Source organism: Sciurus carolinensis, chromosome 1 (assembly GCF_902686445.1).
Source record: "Sciurus carolinensis chromosome 1, mSciCar1.2, whole genome shotgun sequence".
Taxonomy (NCBI): Eukaryota; Metazoa; Chordata; class Mammalia; order Rodentia; family Sciuridae; genus Sciurus; species Sciurus carolinensis.
In genome coordinates, this window is record NC_062213.1 from 109,146,483 (window position 1) to 109,154,428 (window position 7,946).

General features: G+C 43.3%; 1 non-coding gene across 1 annotated transcript; it reads right to left on the reverse strand.

Annotated features, from left to right (window-relative positions):
* Positions 1-7,124: 7,124 nt before the first annotated feature.
* On the reverse strand, positions 7,125-7,236 carry LOC124968419 (U6 spliceosomal RNA). The gene has a single exon (XR_007105714.1). It is a non-coding gene; the product is annotated as a U6 spliceosomal RNA (small nuclear RNA).
* Between the last annotated feature and the right edge of the window lie 710 nt (positions 7,237-7,946).

The window sequence follows — 7,946 nt, forward strand, 5'->3', positions numbered from 1 at the left end:
AATATCATGCTAAGTGAAATAAGCCAAACCACAAACCAAAGGTTGAATGTTCTCTCTGATATGTGGATGCTAACCCATTACAAGGGAGTGTAGGGAGGGGAAATATAGAAGTTCATTAGATTAGACAAAGGGGAATGAGGGAAGCGGGGGATGGGAATAGGAAAGACAGTAGAATGAATTGGACATACTTTTCTTTGCTTACATATGAATACAGCACCAGTGTAACTCCACATCGTGTACAACCACAAGAATGGGATCAAAATTGCAATGGGTTGCACCCCAAAATACACCGACTGTCATGTATATCTAACAACAACCACCAAAAAATACAATGGATTTTGGGGACTGCCATGCACATATGTATTATTCCTAAAAAAGAAATATGACTCAACAAAAGCACAATTTCTTGTGATTTATTTTGCCTACCTTTATAGACCTTTGCATGTGAACAAATAAAAGAAGTCAGAAAAAAAAGTCGCTTTAGTAGATTATATTCCCCCATTTTTTTTGGAGACAGGTTCTCCCTGTGTTTTCCATGCTGAACTCACTCCTTGACTCAAGCAATCCTTCTGCCTCAGCCTCCTAAATAGCTGGTAATATAGATATACCGCTGTGTTTGGCTTTATACATGCTTTTTAATTTGCACAATTTGGTTACTTCTATAAGTGAAGAATAGATGGGAAGTAACCTCTACCTAGAGTATATGCTTACTTCTGGAAGATACTGTGTCCCAAGCTATCACTAGCAGTCCTTGGGTGCACAGCCCTCTGCTCCCTAGGAGGAGCACTAGGTTCTCATGGTCAGCAGTCTTCCCTCCTCATGGCTGTTCTCTGGCAGGGGAAGGAAGGAGCCCTGACTCACTCCAGAAGAAATACCTCCCTGCAGGACACCTTTCAGAGAGAGCAGAGAACCTCACCAAAAACAACATCATCAGTCTTTGTTCTTTTGATTCAATTTGGGTTGGGGGAAAAAGAACAGAACAGGGTAAAGGGAAAGAGATGGAGGGCCCTGGGCATGGTGGTGGGTGAAGGGTGGGGTCGATACTGAAAGAGTTGTTGCTGCTCATCTTTCTCTAGAAGGTCACAGGCCAGACTGTGAGGTTCAAGGAGCAAGGTGGAAGACCACACTCTCTTCTGGGTCTGTATCCATTTCTGTCCTTATCAGTCACTGGTTCTTATCCTTGTCTTCTGGTGGCTTTCTGTAAGCGTGATTGTGATAAAGTAGAGGAACTATTGAAGACTTGGGGGTGGGAAAGTAAGGGCTTTCCAAAATCAGGGGAGAACACTTGGTTCCTTAGGGTGCAGTACTGAATTGGGGTCCTCTAGGAACAGATCCTCAGGATTAGCTCTCAACTCCCATGTACAAGAGAGGAAGGAAAAAGAACTAGAATGAGATAAGACCCTGATAGGGACACTGACAAAGCCCTGCAGTGCCTCTCCTCACTGCATGCCTCTCTACACCTACTGACAAAATTCCTAGCAGAAAATACTGGGCTCCAGAGCATAGGACCTGCGATGAATTATTGTCTTGCTGCTGTCAGCTGAATGAATTAACTTCCTTGACATATGCTTTCCTCATCTGCAGAATGAGGAGCATTTGAAATGAGATAATGTGTAAAGAGCATCTAGGTAGCACAGTGGTTACAAGAAGCTACTATTTCTGCTACAGGTAAGTAATGGCCTTTGGGCTCCATATGGGAATCCCACCCATAATACCTTGGCTTGACCTATGACAATCTTCAGGGTCTCCCATCAGTCTAGGGATCAAGAAGAACCAGGGAGTATGAAGCAGTCTTCTGCAACCTTCTGAGATTCTTGCTGTCTCCTGCAGAGGGCTTGTCTGAATATCTGCTTTCCTCTGTCTGTGTGTAGGCAAATACTCTTCCCTGTCCTGCAATGCTCCCCCCACTTTGTCTGCTGGGCGATTCCTGACTCACAGTCCAGGACAAACATGACCAGCTCCCTGTAACTTTCTCTGACTCTCTGAGAAAATCAATTTCTTGCTTATCTGTGTTCCTGTAGTACTTTGCAGAGGCCTCTGTTGTTGTCTAATCAAGTCTAGTTACAGCTGTTCCTTACATTTCTGTCTTTCTCAATTACACTGTGAACTCTACCAAGTCAAGGATCATGCTTTATTAAGCAGGGCCAAAGATGTAGATGTGCTTAAGCATCTTGATTTTCATGAACGAGCCATTGGGAGAGGCTTGATCCTGCTCCCATGGTACAGAAGGAAGGGTTGAGAGATATTGGGAGGGAAGTGTGTAGTAACATTTCTCTATGACTCTTTGAATGCTTGGAGGTAAGGAGAAAACGAGATGGTGTGGGCAGGACTTGGTCTTGTCTTGTCTTCCCTCCTCCTTCTCCTCTTCCGCCTCCTCCTCCTCCTCTTGGTACTGTATTGAACTCTGGGATGCTCCATTACTGAGTTATATCAACCATTTTTATTTTTTATTTTGAGATAAGGTTTCTCTAACTTGTGATTCTCCTGCCTCAGCCTCCCAAGTCACTGGGATTAGAGATGTGTGCCACTGGAACTTGGTCTTAAGACTCAGTAACTTGCTTAGCAACATATGCCCCTGGGAGAAAGAAAGTCTGCATAAAATAAAGAATGAACTGGAATAGAGATTTGGGGTCAAGTCCATTTACTGGCAATGGTACCTTGTACAGGTCAACCATTCTCAGACTTAATTCCCTGCTCTGGGGAAGAGAATGCTTGTCTCTGGGTTTTATAGCAAAGATAGGGCAGTGCGACCTGCTTACCTATCCTGTCTCCTTTCCTTGTGAGCACCCAGGCTCCTTTGGAGTTGGGGGGAGCATGTGACTAAGTTCTGACCAATCAATGTTGGTGGAATAGATGTTTTCACGTCCAGATCTCACTGACGGAACTACCCCTCCCCCAAGTTCTCCATATTACCTCTTTGCCTCTCTGAGCACTTGAAGTGAAGGTCTTGCAGGTCCTAGGGAATGACAATACCATGTGATGAAAGGGGCCTGGATCCCCAATGTCTATATAAGACAGTTTCCTCTCCTTTCTGCCTACCTGTATTGCACTATGATGAGAATGAGAAATACTGTAATTTTGTTAAGCCACTCAAATTTTGGAGTCATTCTTTATAGCATTTAACCTACTTTGACAGAGTTTAAATGGATAAAAGTTTTTCAGAAACTTCAAAGTGCTGGACTAATGTTACTGGTTATTATTATGGCTTTTATTCCAGAAAATCTTTTGAGTGCACAGCTGGGGAATTTTCCCCAGGTTTTATATAGTTCCTGTATTTTCTCAAGGGTGGAAAGGGAACCAGGGGAGCTCTTGGAAAATATGCCATTATCTGACTATGCAGAGGTGTGAATGACTGGGTGCCAGGGACAAGATTCCTTCCAGGAAGGGGAGTCCTGATTGACTGTTTTATGTCTGAAGGAGAAGGCCTATTTCAGAATAGACTCTAGGTGGCAGTATCCAGCACAGGGGGCAATTAGAAGGGCTTGGGGCCAGCTGTCTGAACATAGGCCATTTGAGGGCAGAGCACTCCAGGGCTATAAAGGGGAGGTGAAATTGGATCAATTGTCAGACAGGTCCTGGGAGTCACTGTTGATCATGTGAACCACTCAGACCTCTGTTCCCTTCACACAGGGCTGCTCCCAGAGTTTTAGCCCACTTGACTTTTAACCTTGGTCTTTTGACCTGGCCTAGCAGATGACTGACAGAAGACACAAAACACCCTTTATGTGTTGACTTAACCTAGGATCTGGGCAGGGAGAAGGGTGTAATATGAATGGATCCACATACCAGTCTCCTGAGCTGTTTCTCTAAGAAAGTCAAGACTAATCAAGAGACTGCATTCCTGACTCAGAAAGAAGAAGGAAGGAAAAGGTGGATCTACCTTATTGATCACTTGTCATGGGCCAGATACTTTATCTATATTAACTCCTTTAATCCTTGTGACAACTCTAATATAGGTATTCCCACTATTACAGGCAAACTGAGGCCTAGGGTAATAGAGTAACTTGCCAGAATCTGCTACTACAGGTAGAATCCAAATCCTAGTCTCCTTACTCAAAAACCAGTGTCCTTGACACTCCCTTGCAGTTCTCCATCAGGGTAGCCCCAGATCACTTCTGAGAAAAGGGACTCCCTGGCTTAGCCCTGGGATTCCTTTTGGTTGGCTCCTTTCAGTAGCAGGCCCATGGAGAAACATTCACTCCTTCTGAATTTGAGGACAACTTTGTGAGCATACGAAGTCTTAGTCAACAGGTAGAGGCCATCAGAAAAAGGAGACAGAGAAGGGGACAGGATAGGTATTTGGGAGAAACTGGAACTCAAAGGGAAATTATGATGAGAGCAACATTGAAAGCCTTTCAAATGGAGTCAAGAGGCCATCAGGAAACGGGACTTAAGCACGTTTGCAGCTGTTGCCCGGAATACAAACTTTTTTCTTTTGCCCTTCGACTACAGACATCTGGAACTTCAGTGTCCAGAGGTTCAAGATGCACATCAAGAGGTTAATGGACTCTTGTTTTGTAGACCTTTCCATTCTGTTTATACTTTCTTTTCTTTATTGACATCAGTCACATAGCCCCTGTCTCTTGTCAACATTCAGCTGCCCACTTTTTCTGCTGTCCTTGGAACACTGATTCCCAGTTATCTTGATCCTGGCCCTCCAAAACTGCAGTTCCTGATCTTGGGGAGAGCCCTTTTACTTCTGCAGTTGCTGAGTTTGGACTGATGGAAAAGGAAAGGGAATGTATTAAAGGGGAAGAAAAAGAGAGGTAAAAAGCAGTAGAGAAAGTAAAATATGGGAAGAAAGGGGAAAAGTGGGGAGGGAGGAAGATGTTATCTCCCCCGAGGTTTTCATCTGGAGTTGGGTGTCTTCACTATGGGGAGAGAGCAGGCAGGCTGCGCCAGGGTGTCCAGGAGGCCTTCAGCACCTGAGAATCTATGTGGACGTCTTTCTGGTACCTTGCTTGTTCGCAGTTTAGCCTAGCCTAGAAGCAGAACAGTTTGGGCTGTTTTCAATTGATCGTTCAGAAGCTAGTCTCATTCGAGGCTCTTCCTGGGGCCACAAGAACCACTCTTTGCGATGTGTGCAGAATATGCCTGGGAGAAAAGTCATCCCCTCTGGTTTGGACAGTGAATGCTACCACATGGTTTTCTGGCAGCCCTGCTGGGGGCCAGGCAGCTAGCTCCCCTGAGAGATGCCTGGCATAACACTGCTGTTTGTCTTCTACCAGCTGTCATTCCATTAATGTTTGTGCCGAACCCCAAAAGCCTTCAACAGTCAGCAAGCACCACTTCTCCAACCCTGATTGGAAGGAGAAAATGCACTAAAAAGCCAGTTGTTTCTCCAGTGGCTGGTCTCTGGCTCAGGAAGGCTCTGGACTGGATCAGATGACAGCTGGAGCTATGTACAGAGCTTCCCTACACTCCAGTCTCCCTGCCAGCTTTCCCAGAGCCTTTCTGTGGGGCTGAGCTCCAGGGCAGACATCCTGGCTCATGGAGAAGATGCACTTTCTATATTTCTCTGAGATGTACAGTGAAGTAGGAGGAATGAGCAGTGCTCGGCCTCTAGAAAAACACCCTGGTGACCTGAAGATGTGCCTACATGTTGGCATTAGAGAGGGAAAAACTTCAGGCCATCTCATTAACCCTCCTGACATGAGAATTTCCTTGTTGTGGAAAATTGAGATTCTGCACGGTGTTTTATAGCACATCTGTTAGGACCACTTATTTATTTTACTTTCAAAATAATCTTTTTTTAAGGGAAGGAATGCCTTTAGTCATGCTCCTAATTTTAAGAGGCTCTGCTGAGTCTTTTTCACTGGTTGAATTATAACAAGACCAGTGAGGTCATAGTTGGTGGATTAATTATAGCAAGGCTGGTGAGAAAATTCAACCTCCTTTGATAACACAGCTTAGCTACTTTAAGTGAACAATTTTCTACAGCAAACATTTTAACACATGTTGTCTCTTACGGAAAACTTTGATGGTCTCCTGGTTACAAGCTGGCAATTCTTAGAACTCTTAAACCATTCAATATTATAGGAAAACTCTGCATTATTTTTCATAAACAGACTTAGATGGCAACTCAACTTTATAATGACAAGATACAGAAAAAAGTATGGATTTAACCTAAATTTTGTATCTGATATGTAAATATTTTCTAACCTTTTTCATCTGTCTAAGCCAAGTCCCAGGCTAACTCAAGGTTTTGCATCCTCAAAGCACTTGTGTCAATATCTTCTTTACTTAATGTTCTTTCTTAATGTTTTTTTCATTAGGTGCCATTTAATCAAAGCTGAATAAAAGCCTTGTGTGTGTATATATACACACATATATAAATATACACACAAATACATGATATATATGAAATATACATTGGAAAAAATGGTGGATGTAGTTATAATATTTACTGAGCAAGTTGCTCTGCAACACAGCGGGGCAGACTTGGAAAGAGCTGGAAGTTTGTTTTAGAAGTAAGGGATGCAATGGGCAGCTGTGTTCAAATTTGGTCTTCTCTTGGTTTTCAGGTGACACTTGAAAATGGAGGCCCTTTTTGCAAGGGAACCGACACTGGGAGAACATCGAAGTGTAGCATCTTAAAGTTGGAAGGTAGAGTATGGTGGTTTTGTTTAATTCTTGTCCAATGAGTGATTTTTGTCTCAACTGTGTCCAAAGTATGACTCGCAATGGGCACAGCACTCACCCCAGGGCCTGGCACACAGTGGATACTTGGTGAATGTTGAATGGTTGGATGGACTCATGAGTAACCCCACGGGGTGGAAGCAGAGCTCACCATCTCCCAAGCTGCCTGCAGTGTCTGGGTCCTGGAGAATGTATCCATTCCACCCCCTGCTTTTTTTTTTTTCCATGAATCCTCCAACTGTAGCTAACTATGACTCTTATTTTAGGTTATTTTAAAAATGGTTTTATTATTATATTAGAGTTATACATAATAGTGAGGTTCATTTTGACATAATCATACAAGCATGGAATATAATTAGCTCCATTTCAATCTCCAGTGCTTTCTCCTTCCCCCGTTCTCCTTCCCCTACTCTACTGGTATCTCTTTATTTATCCTTTAATTGGTGCTTTATAGATTCACATAAAGGTGGAATTCACTGTGGTATGTTCAGATGGGATGCTACGTGAGTCTGCATATCATCCTTGAGCAGGGCCATGCTAATCTTCTCTGTATCCTTGCAATTTTAGTATATGTGCTGTCAAAGGAGATAGGGACACACACACACACACACACACACACACACACACACTTTTTTTATTCTTTTAATTAATTATTTTTGTGGTTCTGGTATTGAATCTAGGGAGTTGCACACGAAGCGAGGCAAGCATTCTACACCAAGCTATATCCTGAGTCCTTATTATTATTGTTATTATTTTGGGTGCTAGGATTAAACCCAGGGGTGCTTAACCACTGAGCTATATCACCAGCCCGTGTTATTTTTTATTTTTGGTGGTGTGGGGAGGGAAAGGAAGCGGCATAGGTTATGGAAGGTTGAGGGGAAGTGCACAGGGAGGAGGAAGGGTTGTCTTGTTATGCAGGTGAAGGCTCCCAGGTGACAATCAACTGTGGCAGTCTGTCTGGCCAAGTGTTGGAGCCCTCATTTCTTCTTGTGAAAAGACCTTCCCTAGGCCAGAAGGTGAAATAGCAGATGTTACTTCACTAACATAGATTTCCTTTATAGATACACATTTCTTTAACAAAAGGCCAACTCTTCAGAGCTAGTCCTATATCTGCAGAGGTCTGCAATTTCTCAAAAACTTACTTGAAATATACCAAAGAAACATAATTGGGTTGAGGTGTTTTACTCTTTGATATGGTCAAGAGTATGATCTGGGATCAGACAGCTTGGTTCCAAATCCTGTTCCACTGCTTCCCAGCTGGTTGACTATGAGCTTGTTTCTTAATTTCTCTGAAGAAGATCTGTACA